Consider the following 14139-nt stretch of genomic DNA (forward strand, 5'->3'; position numbering starts at 1 on the left):
TTGATAATCGTTTTCGCTCGTGCATCATTCATTGTAGCATCGATAACACCTTCGGTGTCGCGTATAATTTTAAATGACGGCCATATGTGAGATGCACCATCGTCGCGGAATTCTTTTTTGGCATTCCTGACAATATCAAACAGATCAGTCAGGGAACGACGTCGCGAGTCCCGGGTTAATCTGTCAAGATCGAATCTTCCAGTGCCAATGGTAGATAATCTTTCAAACTCCTCCATATTATATTTAAGAGAAATATTTAAATAAGAAAATATTATATATAAAATGAATAAATGCAAGTGGATTGGTACAAAATCATCGACTCCTTGTAATAAATCCTGCAGAGGTGAATTCTGCGGGGACATTCCCAAAGCGTCCGAAGGGGAAGTTTAGGGCCAATACCATGCCTGCGATGTGGTGTTGGGGTCAGGGGTAAAACACAGTTATGTGCAAGCTGCGAAGGAAAACGATACCGTGAACTCAAGCGATATTACAACAAAAACAATAACTATATATCCGAGAGCGATTATTTAAATAAGTTTTCAGACAAATTATAAATTAGACAAATATATTATTATATAAATGAGCCAAGAATTTGTTCCACATCCTATCATTGATAACTATGAAGCGAATCGCGAGGGGATAGTCAGAAATAGCAGGTTGAAAAAACCAGTTGGCGTTGTAAATAATACCGGTTATCTTAGATTTAAGGTTGCTGGAGGTAAAAACTATTATAATCACAGGGTCGTGTTCGAGTGTTTCCATGGAGAGATCAAAGACGATCTTGTAGTTGATCATGTTAACAACAATAAATTTGATAGTTCTCTTCAAAATTTACAAGCTATCACACAACACCAAAATGTTGCACGTGGGAATGCTGGGGGAACGAGAGAGCCTAGGGCAGTTAAATCTCTCAACATAAATACAGGTGAAGAAATAATATTTTCATCTATGAACTCAGCTAGCAAATATTTTGATATTTGTAGGGTTTCAGTACAAAGAGTCGCAGAAAAAATATATAAATCTGCTCTGTCAAAAAAATATAATAATAAGAAAATTGTTTTTCATTATCACTAAAATCCTCGAATTTCCAAACGGAGATAACTCCGTTAAGCATATCTCATGCAATTAGTTCCCTCCCTTTGCATGAGATTGTGCAATACAGGTAAATTTATCCAGCGCGACTTAGCAGTACACATTTACAGTTGGTCTATAACACTTCCGCGTTTACAGGTATTTTTCAAATCAGAATTTAAATTAACGACCACAGACGGGTAAAAGGTTCTCCGTGTACAGGTAACACGATCTCCAATTACTTCCCGTTGACTTTATCAAAGTGACTTCGTCAAAGTGATTTTATCAACACCCGCGGGTGTATAATATTTTTTTTTCACAGATGAAATCTTTATTTTATTGCACTTGTTCGGGGTTATGGTTAATCTGTATTTTCCACACAATCATATTTAAGAAAACACAAATAAAACATTTTCAACAAGTCACACCCGAGCTATTTTTGAACGTTCAAGTATCAGTTGGTTTATATACGATACGATCCTATTAGAAGACGGAGTCTTCGAAGCTCAACAGCAATCAATACCATCTCGTCATATCCGCTCATGGCGGATGCTTTTTGCGTCATCCGGGGGTTGATTTTCGGGATGGTATATCCCGCTGTTGAGTGTAGAAAATGACTCCGTTAGGATAAGTACTGTAAATACTATCTGTCTGTACCGTCCTAGATAAGTTATATATGGGATTGTAAATACAATGCTGTAAATATGCTTCTATATGTACTGTACCGTCCTACTGTAAATACTATGTGTATGTACCGTCCTAGGATAAGATATATATGGAATTGTAAATACAATGCTGTAAATATCCTTCTATATCCGTCCTACTGTAAATACTATGTACCGTCCTAGGATAAGTTATATATGGGATTGTAAATACTATATGTTGTTGTTGTTGTTGTTGTTGTGGGGTTTAACGCCATTTTTCAGCACACGATAGGCTATACATGGCGGCCAGTATTAATGGTGAATACTATATGTCTGTAGGATAAGTTAGAATTAAGTTATATATGCAATTGTAAATACTATATGTATGTACCGTCCTAGGATAAGTTAGAATTAAGTTATATATGCAAGTACAATGCTTCAGGGTCAAACGACCCACATTTTTTCTTTTAAATATATAATATTATATAAATATGAATTACGAAAATATCAATAATGTGATTGCTGCTATTAAAAAATTAGAAGAACAAGGATTTAATATATCACTAAATTCTGAAACAATTATGTCTGATTTTGAATCATTACATGAAACTAAATGCGCAGGGCGTTATATTCTTCCCGCTCAATATCGATTCATACAAAAAATTCAAAATAATTTGTATAACTCGCTGGCTACAGTAGAAGAAGCACAGATAAATGAATTTGTTTCATTATCTCGTGCAATTGAAAAGATTAGATTGGCACTCGCGGCCGAGTATGAAATGAAAAGGATAACAAATACTCGGGTTAGAAAATTGAAAAATTGTATGTCCGCTGACAAAGTCAATGACGAAATCAAGGATAAAGTCAACGATGAAATCAAGGACGAAGTCAGCGCTGATTTCATCAAGGATGAAATCGAGGAAGTAAATATCTCACCTTGATTTACTTGGAATTGAAATCGAAAGTAAAAATAAATATATCACTTTTTTTTACTTCCTTGATTTTATCCTTGATGAAATCACCTTGACAGAGTCAACGAGATGAAATCAGCACGATAAGTCGGTGGGGTTCAATGCAGGAGTGTGCATAATTGAGAATTTGATCTCTGTCACATACAATTGAAATAACATGCTTGCGTCTGAGACTATCCAACTGTTTCTGTATTAGTAAGAAATCTTCGTCTCCGTATTCATCAATAAGCAATTTAACGTTAATTTCTTCTTGTGCAAATGTAGCCCTAACTGCTTGCTCGAGCGCTTGTTTGTCATACACGAAAACATCGGTGTGGTGGTACGTATAGATTTATCTATCTATCTAAGATCTAAATACGCGTATATATTCGAGGATTTGATGTACACTGCAATGCGCGATCACAACATGATCTTTTATCAATACTTGCAGTTGCGCATCAGTCAGTATAAAATCGTCATTACCGTATATATCAACCATTATTTTTTTCGGGGTAACTTTTCCTCCGTTAACAGCTTTATCAAGAAGTTCTTTATCATGTATGAATCATTTCACGCGATGATACATTATATAATACTTGCTTGATTAATTGTGGAAATCTTCTGCGATTTTTCAATATTTGTTTACTAATTTCTATGATTTTTACTAGTAAATAACCCTATGAAATTAGCAAATCGGACGATTTCTGTGATTTTTACTAGTAATTACCCTATAAATTTCAGTGAATTTGTCAGTGTTGCAGAAAATGAAACAAAATATTTTTACTGGAATATCTTATTGAGACGATCTCGTGAAATGCACGAGTGAGAATAATTCATGATTTGGTCTGGAAGACACATGATTATCGTGATATAATTCTCTCGTAGTTGTTCCAACTGCGATTCTGTCAGTAAAAAATTATCGTTGCCATATTCATCAATAACTATTTTAACACCGCCTATCAACCCTCCGCTGAATACTTTTTTGATATATTCTTCAAGTGCTTGTTTGTCGTATATAAAACATTTCACGTGCGTGTACATGCTATATTTTTTTATTGTTTAAAATAATTTATTGAAATATTTTTTATGTTGACGGTGATGGCACTGCTATCATCATCACTGTCGTCGTCAGTGACATCACTGCTATCATCATCACTGTCGTCATCAGTGACATCACTGCTATCATCATCACTGTCGTCGTCAGTGACATCACTGCTATCATCATCACTGTCGTCGTCAGTGACATCACTGCTATCATCAATGAAATCATCATCACATTTTTTCTTCAAGGACATTATTATAAAATAATATTATTAATTGAAAGTCCTTAGGACTTGGAAATCCTAGGATTTCACCAGGAGACTAATATGTAGTGTTTCATTCCGTAAATCAAGAGGATTCCCACGCTGGTCTGTCAGCGCGAAATTTATTCTGGTCAGCCACGGATTATGACATCGTAGATAGACCGGATTGATCGGCTCTTGCACAATTAGAAATCCAGGTGGTTCTTTCGGAGTAAATGAATAAAGAATAAATCCTTGCTGGGTTTGATTTGATACTGTCGTGTCCGTGCTGTAACTACCATCAATGACATCACACACAAGATTGACCGTGACCACATCGGTGATGTTTACGATGCCCGGGGATACATGCCGGCCTTGCCCTTCGGGGTTATTGTTGTGTCCGGTAGTGTTTTTCTGTGTTGTGCAAGTATGTCGTCGAAGGACTGATTGATGAGGTCGGTGACAGATTTTTTCAACTCGGGTACGTTATACCCAGGAAATTTAAAATTCGGCAACGTGGCTTCCGTCAGTGAATAATGGTCCAGAAATTGTTGCTTATATTTGGTTACGCCGTCAACATGATCAATTGTTGTCTGAATTACTTGCTGGTTAATATATTCCATGTCGGCGGCAAGCTGATTTAATATTTCAATCCGCGTAATGATGTCGCTGCGTGAACTTGTTATATAAAAAAGATGTTCTTGGAAAAGCCACCGTAGCTGCGTTAGTTGTGTTTCATGTTCTTGATTAATGATTTTAAAATATTCAATAATACCGTTTAGGCTAATAGAAAAAGATTTAGTTTCTCGGGGACCTAGTTCATAAATAAAACTACATTGAAAATGGTACACAGGGTGGGGACCAAAATCACTATCCAACGTTGATCTTTTTATATTATCCAGATGTCGTTTGTATGACGGGGTAATTTCATGATATGATTGTTTGTCAGTGACGTAGTCAGACATTTTAGGCGTTGGTGGTATTGGTTGTGCCGGTTTAGCAACTTCAGGCCATCCTAACACTGTTCTGATTGAGCTGTTGTATATATCCACGGCGTAGTCTGGAGTGTTTATTTCGATCGCGGATGACAGCGTTGGCTCATGAACAGTTATTTCTATTTTGGATTCCTTTGTTGTGATGTTTTTTATTCGACGTTGTAATTCCTCATTGATTTCTACTATTTGATAAGACCCGGTTGGTAACCCAATGACGTTCCAGTCTGGCGTGCCATCAGTGCCATCGGGTTTATTTTTATATGCAAACACAAACGAATTATTTGCTCGTAATTTACCAAACGACGCTGATCTGATATTGGGCCAACTGTGATATACTCGTAATTGTGCCAACGCGATTTCGCTTACTGGAATCGCAGCTGGAAAATTAATACTGAATTCTGGCTTAGTTGAGCTTACTGTTAACAAAGATGTTCGCGCCGGGCTTGTATTTGCGACTATCTGCTCAAGTAATTCCGTTGTCATTGCTATTTATCTGCTGTCGTTTCAAATCGAATTTCTTTGTACTCTGGGTGTAGTCGTTGTATATCTTTGCCATTTGCGCGAATTCGGAATCTGTTATTGTTGTATCGTCAAGACTGGATGATATCAACGACGACACTTTCGAGTAGGTGCTCGTGGCCGCGTTGTTTAACGTTTCATATTCGTGCAATTTTGTTAGCGCACACGAGGATATTTTTTTTGCGATAATATTAGCAACTCCTGCAATTGTCGCTGATGTTGAAATTGTAATTGTGATCGCAATTGCAGTTGTCACTGGTGTTAGCGCTGATAATAATACTCCCGTGGATGCAACTACCGCGGATACCGAATACACTATTGTGTCTAACACGGTTACACGCCGCTTGTATTTTTTTACCTTTGCTGTGTATTTGTTAATAGTATTTTTTAACTCTGACTGCCATTCGCGTACCTGATTATATCTGTATTGTTGCGCTGTTGTCGGTGACTTCGTCACTGTCGTTGACTTTGTCGTTGAGGCCATTTTATTATTTTACGCAGTAACCAATTGAGGCGTTTCAGCTACAAATTCCAAACACCACCAGTAGGATGTTGCGTTTAATGTCTCATCAGCTGCTACCAACATAAAATCTTCTTCGGTTCCCTTGTTTAATACAACAGTCACAACCCCGTAAAACTTATCGGTGGAATGTCGCCAGGTATATTTTGTTGTAAAAATCTCAAATTTTGCAGCACTGAACACAGAAAATCTGTACACGCCAGTGGCTGTTGCGATGTATTTGAACGTATTATTTTGTTTAGACCATGTTGCAAATCCAGATGATACCGTGTACACTATGTTGGTAAAATGCCCAGGAGTAACTCCAGGTGAGATTTTAATCAAACTGGTTTTTTTAACGATCTCAGGAATCTCCGTCACGATATCCTGCTGTGTTTGTTTGATCGTGTCAATGTTGGTCTTGATATCAACGAGTTTTATGTCGATGACGGGAGGAGTTCCAAAGAACTTATCCGTGGCATCATCGGTTTTTTGAAAGTTTCTTCGAAGTCTTGTAAACGCGTTTACATGGACATCATACTCAGCCCGCAACGTGGTTAGTTTACCGTCAACGGCGCTAGCGCTTGCGTCAACATATTGTTTGTTTGCGGCATCTTCCGACGATGTTGGATCCGCTAACATAGTTATTTTGTTACCGCTGAGACTGATTTCGCCTGTCATTGTATCACCGGTCTTCGCTACACGTCCCCCTGCAGCTTTCTGCGTATCATCTCGCAGCGTCGCGATTGATATCAGCGAATCTCTGATTTTTCCGCTATCAGTGAACACAGGAAGGTTACCCGGAGTAGCTCGAATAACCCTACGAATTATTTCATGTCATTTGATATCGCTGGTTTTTAGTTTTCCATGCCGGTCCTGAAAAATAACAACCTCATCTGGGTCTATCCCGGTTAGACTTAAAAGATTATTGATTTCATCTTTGGTCGCATATTTTGATAAATCCACGTCGGCGCGTTTTTTTGTCTTTGTTTCGATGAGAGATCTTCCGTAGATATCAACCATTATTTGATAGAAAACTGTTTAAATCGACCCATGGTATACTCGTGCACGACTTTGTGAGGTGGTTTGGTTGACGCTGATATCGCATCAAGAACATTCAATACCTCACGGCCACATATCGGAGGATCGGTCAGTGTTTGTGTGGGTAGCATTGAGTACCACACTTTTGTCCCTGACTTTGTCGCGGGGATGTTTTTTGTATATCGGAGAAATTCAACTGGCGGTGCTAACCCATATGAATCAAGATAGATAATTCCACGTGGATCGATCGCGTAAGCAACCCAGTGAGTTCCTGGACCATCGCTGTTATCAAGATTAATAATTCCGGTTTCTGGATTATTTGGTTGTTGTGGTAATTGATCTCGCATAAAAACGCCCCTGAATTTTTTATATTTAATTGTTTAACAGCATCGAGCAGATCAAAATTGGACATCGGTGCGAAAATGCTAGCATTTTTATTCAAAACCTTTTTGGGTACCATGATGGCGGAGTTCCTGGAAGTCTTAGCCCTGATCCGCGAGCGGATTTCCCCTTTTTTGTATCCTTTCCCTGTGGCTTTCTTTAGTGCCATTCCAGCAGCGGTTCCAACAGCTCCTAACGCGGCTGCTTTGGCAACAGCTGGGGAAATAGCAGCTATCAACGTTTGTATTGCCGCGAGAAGAGGAAATATACCACCGGTTTTAACCATATCTTTGACCGCGGCTGGAGAGAAATCAAGTCGAACTCCAGTCGCTGATTGTTTTGCTTTATTAAAATGTTTTAGTTGGGTATTAGTCAGCGATAACTTGTTTGGACCGCTCATTAGCTGATCGTGCTTTAGTGTTATCATTGTCCCACATGTGCACGCGTTTTTCGATTGTAATTTTTTCGCCTGACCAGGAGTCAGAGTGACATTAACGTGACTGTATGACATTTCTTATAACTTTACGATTGATCTAATTGTCTACACATTGTTTTAACAATGTCGGAAAACTACATGTTTTCCCCTGGTGCATCAACGAATATCATTCGACCGCCAGCACCTTCAAGTAACATTGCTTTATCGCTGAGTATAACAGCGATTGCTCTGTAATTAGCTATAGCTCCTAGGTCTCTATTCACGGTAGCCCGAAAGTGTATATCAACGACAGACTGTCTAGTTAAATCAAGATGTTCTAGTGAGAAGTAATAGATTGGATAATGAGAGATAAATTCCAATTGTGATATTTTGCAAACCAGTATCGATATTTAGATCAGGCGCTAGATATTTCGCCAAACGTTGATATGCACGTGCAACATGATTATTACCAAAATCCAACAGTATGTTCTCAGACGGTTCTTGATGTCCGTTTATTCTCAGAGAAACGTCAGTGATACCAAGTTGATCAAATATCATATGCGAACGTGTTTCATTACCCACCCGTGCAACATCCTGAAGAGCAATAAAAATATGTCGCGGTGCGGAAACTCCCTGCTGTGATGCTATATGCCATGTGAATAAACCGTTATTGGCATTCTGAATACTATCTGTGGTTGTTGTAAGCCATGATAACAACGATTTACCGCCTTGATCCATAAAAGAAAGCAGTCGCTGTTCTTCAGTAATTGCAGGAGTCATTACCGGCATTCACAGTGATAGTTTTGTTATGTTTACCTTACCAGCGTCGCCTAGAGGTCGCCATAGCGCATCATTGTCGTTGGCTTTTCTAACAAGCACGACCGTATGTTTTGCTCCAAAAATTACTTTTCTGACATCTCTGCAAAATCCAAAGATGTGCGACAGCGGAATGGCACATGAAAAATTTCTCCGATTACCTTTCAACATTTGTCTGCGTGCAGCGAAACCTAAATTAAATTCTGCATTAGCGCTAATAATCATGTCTTCGACGTCAATATCAGCAGGATTAGGGGCAGCACGGTTTTTTGGGCGTCTAATAATGAACTGATCACTGTAAGGATAATTAGAAGCGTCCTTGGCAAACATCATTGATGGACCAGCTGATCTTGTATAATCATCAGAATATCTTGCTAGACCAATTATTGTTGTAGCAACATCGACATCCTTCTGAATCGATTCAATATTTTTTCCATCAATCATGTAGATAGCACTATCAAACAAGACAATACTTCCGTTATTGACAAAACCGACTTTAACCGCATCCCCGTATACTGTATCATCTGTTTTTATAATTTCTCCTTCTACTTCAATAAATGCTTTAGCGGGCAGGAAATATCTACTTGTATCTTGAACTTGCAATTCAATTCGTATTCGTTTATTTTACTCTCGTGCGTCATAAGAATAATACTGATAATCACGCACTGATTCATAAGGACCGGTTCGTCCATGTCGAATGCTGGGTCGGATTTCCCGTTTAAACATTTTATTATAGAAGTTATCGTCTAAAACGAAGACCACTTCCCGCCACCAAACTTGTGTTTATTTGTTCAGGATTTATCAGCGCTGCTAGTTTTTGATTTGCGGCTTCATTTATTACTTTGCTAACATTTGCGGGCATGTCTGCGGTGGCTGGTAATTTTACCGGTGGAGGTTTTCTGCGTATTAATCGCGCTAGTCTATCCTTGATTGCCAAGAATGCTTTACTGGCAGCGCTACCAACAGCGCCAGTAGCTTTATCTTTGTTAACGTCAATAGCTTTCATTGATAATTGTTTTGCGATCGGTATTGCTTATGGTGACATCCTCGGGAATAAACCCCGAACGACATCGCCAAGTCCATTTCCATAAGTCATCCTGTATACAGGTACTCGTGAATTTACCACCCTGACCATGACTGGTCTACGATGAGAATTGTGTACAATCATTTTATTTAATCAGTTATTTCTCTAATCGCTGTCCGCGAGTTCATCAATAAGTTCTCGGTATATATTAGCATCCATAATACCACCGCGAAATAATCGCTGACAGATATCAGCCTTTTCATTAATTATTTCTGGTGAGTTATTTCCAGCCCGCGCTCCTCCTATGAGAACTTCTAACCGTGATACATCATTGATGATATTATCAGGACAAATATTTAAACCTTTTCCAGTGTTTGGTTGTTGTCGTACAATTCTCGGGGTTAAAACATCTTGCGGTAAACTTTCAGGAGATGTTGTTAAACCCATTATCGGCGACCGAGTTGGCTCGGACTTTTGACGACGTGGACTTTGTTTAGATGCAACCTCATATTCACCTAACGGGACTAGGTCAGGGTCTATTATCCTCCGCCGTGGTTGTTGCAAAGGTGTAGAAGGTTTCTGCTGGGGGGGGGGGTTCTAGTTGTTTTACATATTCGTCATAAACTCTTCTTACTTCATCAAAGAGACCTCTGTATTCTAAATCATCGTCTCTGGCCTGTTTTTGTTTTTATATATTCGATATATCCATTTAATAAAATTATCATCGTTTATTTTTTCAAAACCGGGTTTTAAGATACTAGATTTATTAAACATACCAATCAATATTTTTCTGGGCAATTCTTCTCTTGTAGTATTTTTAATATCTTCAGCAAAACCCTCCCTAAATTTTGCAAACAGTCCAATATTTTCTTTTATTGGTTTAGACGCGAGTTCAGTACGAATTTGTCCAATACCTTCAAGTATTTCTTCGCCGACGGGCGGAGGTTGAGCTGCAGCTATATCAGTTGGAAGATCTCGTAAAATCTTTTTTGTTTGTTTGGCTCGCTTAGCGTTTTTTTTTTTGTAACACTGGAAGAATACCCTTTCTTCGTTCCTTTTCCTCCTCAATATCATCCTTAGGATCTCCCAGTAAAGCTCTTTCAGTGACCATCGCAGCTTTCTCAGTAGCTGTTGTAACGGGTTTAAATAATTCTTCAGCACCTGTTGCAAATTCTTCCTGAGCTTGTCGCCGCGCTTGTAATTTTTGTCTTACAGAATCTCTCACAGGAAGAAATTTTTTTATTGCTTCTAGTCGCTCTTGAGCTAGTCTAGCGGAATGTGCTTCTCCAACGTTGGCCATTATTGTTAACTTAAATTTTTAACTAGACAGCAGCAGAAACGGCGACTACAGGCAAACCCTGCCAGGATATTTTCACGCGGTAGACATGATTTATGTAACACAGAGCAGCAGAGAGGGTAAACATCCCCGAGTGTTTTCGCAAGATAGACCCTTGTATCAGGAAATAGTTGTATAGGTAGTTATTTTCACGATATAACCCTTCAAGTCAGCAGAGAAAGCCCATTTTGTCATGTTTTCTGAATAGAGGGTTTATTTTGTGGCAATAATATCTCTATCCAAAATATTCTCGATAGAAGGTTCTGTTAAGCGAAATACTTTGTGGGATTCACCCTCTCTGCTGCTCGCTTTGTAGGCGCTTCCAACAGCGAAGAGTTAAGGCCGGTTTGGGAGATTGCTGAAGTGAGTTGTGTTAGCCAGGTAATCATGCCACAAGGGCGGACAAACGTTGGACGTCCTAAGAACGTCGGGACATGGGAACCCCAGTCAAACGAAGTACCCTGTAATTCACCATACAGCGGTGAAGCCATTGGAGGGCGCACCTACACTATGAAGTAGCCATTGGATGGCTTACCTATGCAGTGAAGAAGCCCATGGCGGATGTATATGCTCTGTGGATAATAATTTAGTGCAGAAGTATCAGTGAACATAAAGTGCTCTTAAGAAATTTAAGAATATTCAATATTATTTAAGAATGGTTTAGATGCAGTTTTTAATTTACTGTTGTGCAATCATGTTTTTAAGTCTTCATAATCATCGAATTGAATCATAATTTTTGTGCGTGTTGTCTCTTATGTTCTCCTTAAGCACCATTACAAACCATCCATTCATCCATTCTGTGACAGTAGAGTCGGAATTGGGATTGATTATTTTATCTTCCTATTGAAGAAAGCGACGAACAAGTTGCAGCTTTCCTAATTATATTGTAAATAATCCTCGTTGTTACAATCTTGTGTTTTTTTGTGAGTAGATGGGGGACGACAGGAGAACAGACAGGACAAGACCGAATTGCCAACGTGTTACTGAGGTGAGTCAGTCAGTCTTTCTTTGAGGAAAAGTGGTATTGCATGTACTACATAATGCTTGTCTTATCCGTCTGTTATGAATGTAAGCTTTGTTAGTGTAATGGTATATTTTATATATTGAATTGCCTTTCGTGTTGATACACATTAACATATTTTGCACAGAATAATCAATTGTCATAAGTAACATAAGCGAGTCAACTAAGATTGGGGACAATTTGGGTATACAGGGGAAGAATTAAGGGAATTTTCCAGAGCCGAACCAAGCAAGGGAATGGGACGAGATGAATGAAAAGTTATCGCAGGAGACGAATAGGATAAAACAGGAAAAATTTCTTGTTCAAGAGAAGTTTGAGCAGGAAAAAATTATTGCTGAAGAAAACATGGATCAGATGAAAATTCTTGCTCAAGCAGAAATTTGATCAAAAGAAAATTCTCTTAGAAATTAAGGCTAAGGAAGCTAGTGATGGGATAGAAAGGAGAAAAATCTTGTCGACTTAAGGGTTAGAGATATTGTTGAGATGGCGAGTTTAGAGAGAGATGCTCAGACATATTGAATAAAAAAAGCTTGCAAAGTTTGAAGTTCAGCATGTGCTTATAGCGACAGTGGGGTGAGGCTAAACAAGAAAAAAGGGTTACGATTAGGATGTTTCGTTTGGATGAAAAGCTAGATCAGATGGACGCTTACTTGAGTATTTGAGACGCATGTCACGGCGCAAGAGTAGAAAGAGGATATGTGGGTTTTAAATTTGGCATTCTTGCTTCATAGAACAGCCAGTGATATGTTCGAGAGATTGATATTAGAGGATTTAATGGTGTGTGACAAGTCGAGATGTGCATTGTTGAGAAAATATGAATTGACAGAGGAAATGTATATGGAGTGGTTTAGGATTGAAAAACTTAACGACAAGGAAACGTTTGTGATGTTTCTTATTAGGATAGCTAAGTAATTGGATGATTGGTTTAGTTCCATTAAAGTAGCAAAAACACGAGGCAGTTATATACTTCTTGACCACCCGAGATCATTTATTTGATATCTGCACTAAAGAATTGTACCAAGACTTGAGTGCAAAGAAATTTACGGATGCTAAGTATATGGCAGAAGCGAATTTGTATGCAGAAACTCCGGGACGTCCAAAGGATATGTTTTTGACTCGATATGGACAAGTTCTCCAAAATCAATGTACCAGACTAATTCTCAGAACTCCAACTCAAAGAAGAAGACCGAAGGTAACCAGATGCCAGAATCAGTGATCAAGTGCAACTACTGTTGTAGACTAGGGCAGACAGTGGATAATTGCAGGTTAAAAGGTCAGCAATCTAGAGCTAGTGCAGTACGACATGATAAAAATTGAGATATTGAGGAAAGTTGAAACGATGGACCAACTTTACAGGGTAGCAGGGAGACGGTGCAAGAGAAAGGATAGTTACTGGGGTACAGGACAAGGTCGTGATAGAGGTATAGGTCGTGGAAGGGGTTAGATGCAGAGATCAGAGAGTAGTTGTTGCTTGTTGATGAAGGGCAGACTGAGACTCTGTAGACCTTACGTTTTGTTTACTGACTGATCTCTCTGAGCTCCCACCCATTTAGAAGGAATCTGCAATATGCGGAAAATTGTTTTATCGATCTTAAGTTGGTTTCATCGTCGATTATGATTGCACGTGACAATCGGGCTATGAAGATAGGTCAACTTGATCACTGCCACCAAAGTTTGATCATTTACTGAGATGGTAGGCTTTACACGAGGCTTTCCTGGTGCAGGTTGGTGAATCGCTTCTGTCTTATTGTTACTGATTGTGAGATCTAGATCGTCAAAAGCTGAAGAGAAGTGTTCATATTGTGTACATGAAACTCAACTTTGCCATTCAGGAAACTGATAAATACGAGACCACACAGACACTTCAAGTAACATTGTATTCCCCTTTTGTCTCTACCGATTGTGGAGGTTGGCATACATGTATTTGAACGAGTGAATAGATTTTACTTATCAAGCAAGTAATAGAGAAAAAATGATCAACCAATCAAAATCCATCAATTCTCTCTACACACATATATTCTAGAGACGGATGGACAGGAAACGAGTTACACACATGTATATTTTCGCGTGTCTGTCTGTGTCTTTGTAAATCTTCATATGTCCATCCATCTGTGAGACAAGTTCATAACCAATATATTTTCTAA

Source organism: Sinohyriopsis cumingii, chromosome 12 (genome assembly GCF_028554795.1).
Source record: "Sinohyriopsis cumingii isolate HCF-2022 chromosome 12, ASM2855479v2, whole genome shotgun sequence".
NCBI classification, from domain to species: domain Eukaryota; kingdom Metazoa; phylum Mollusca; class Bivalvia; order Unionida; family Unionidae; genus Sinohyriopsis; species Sinohyriopsis cumingii.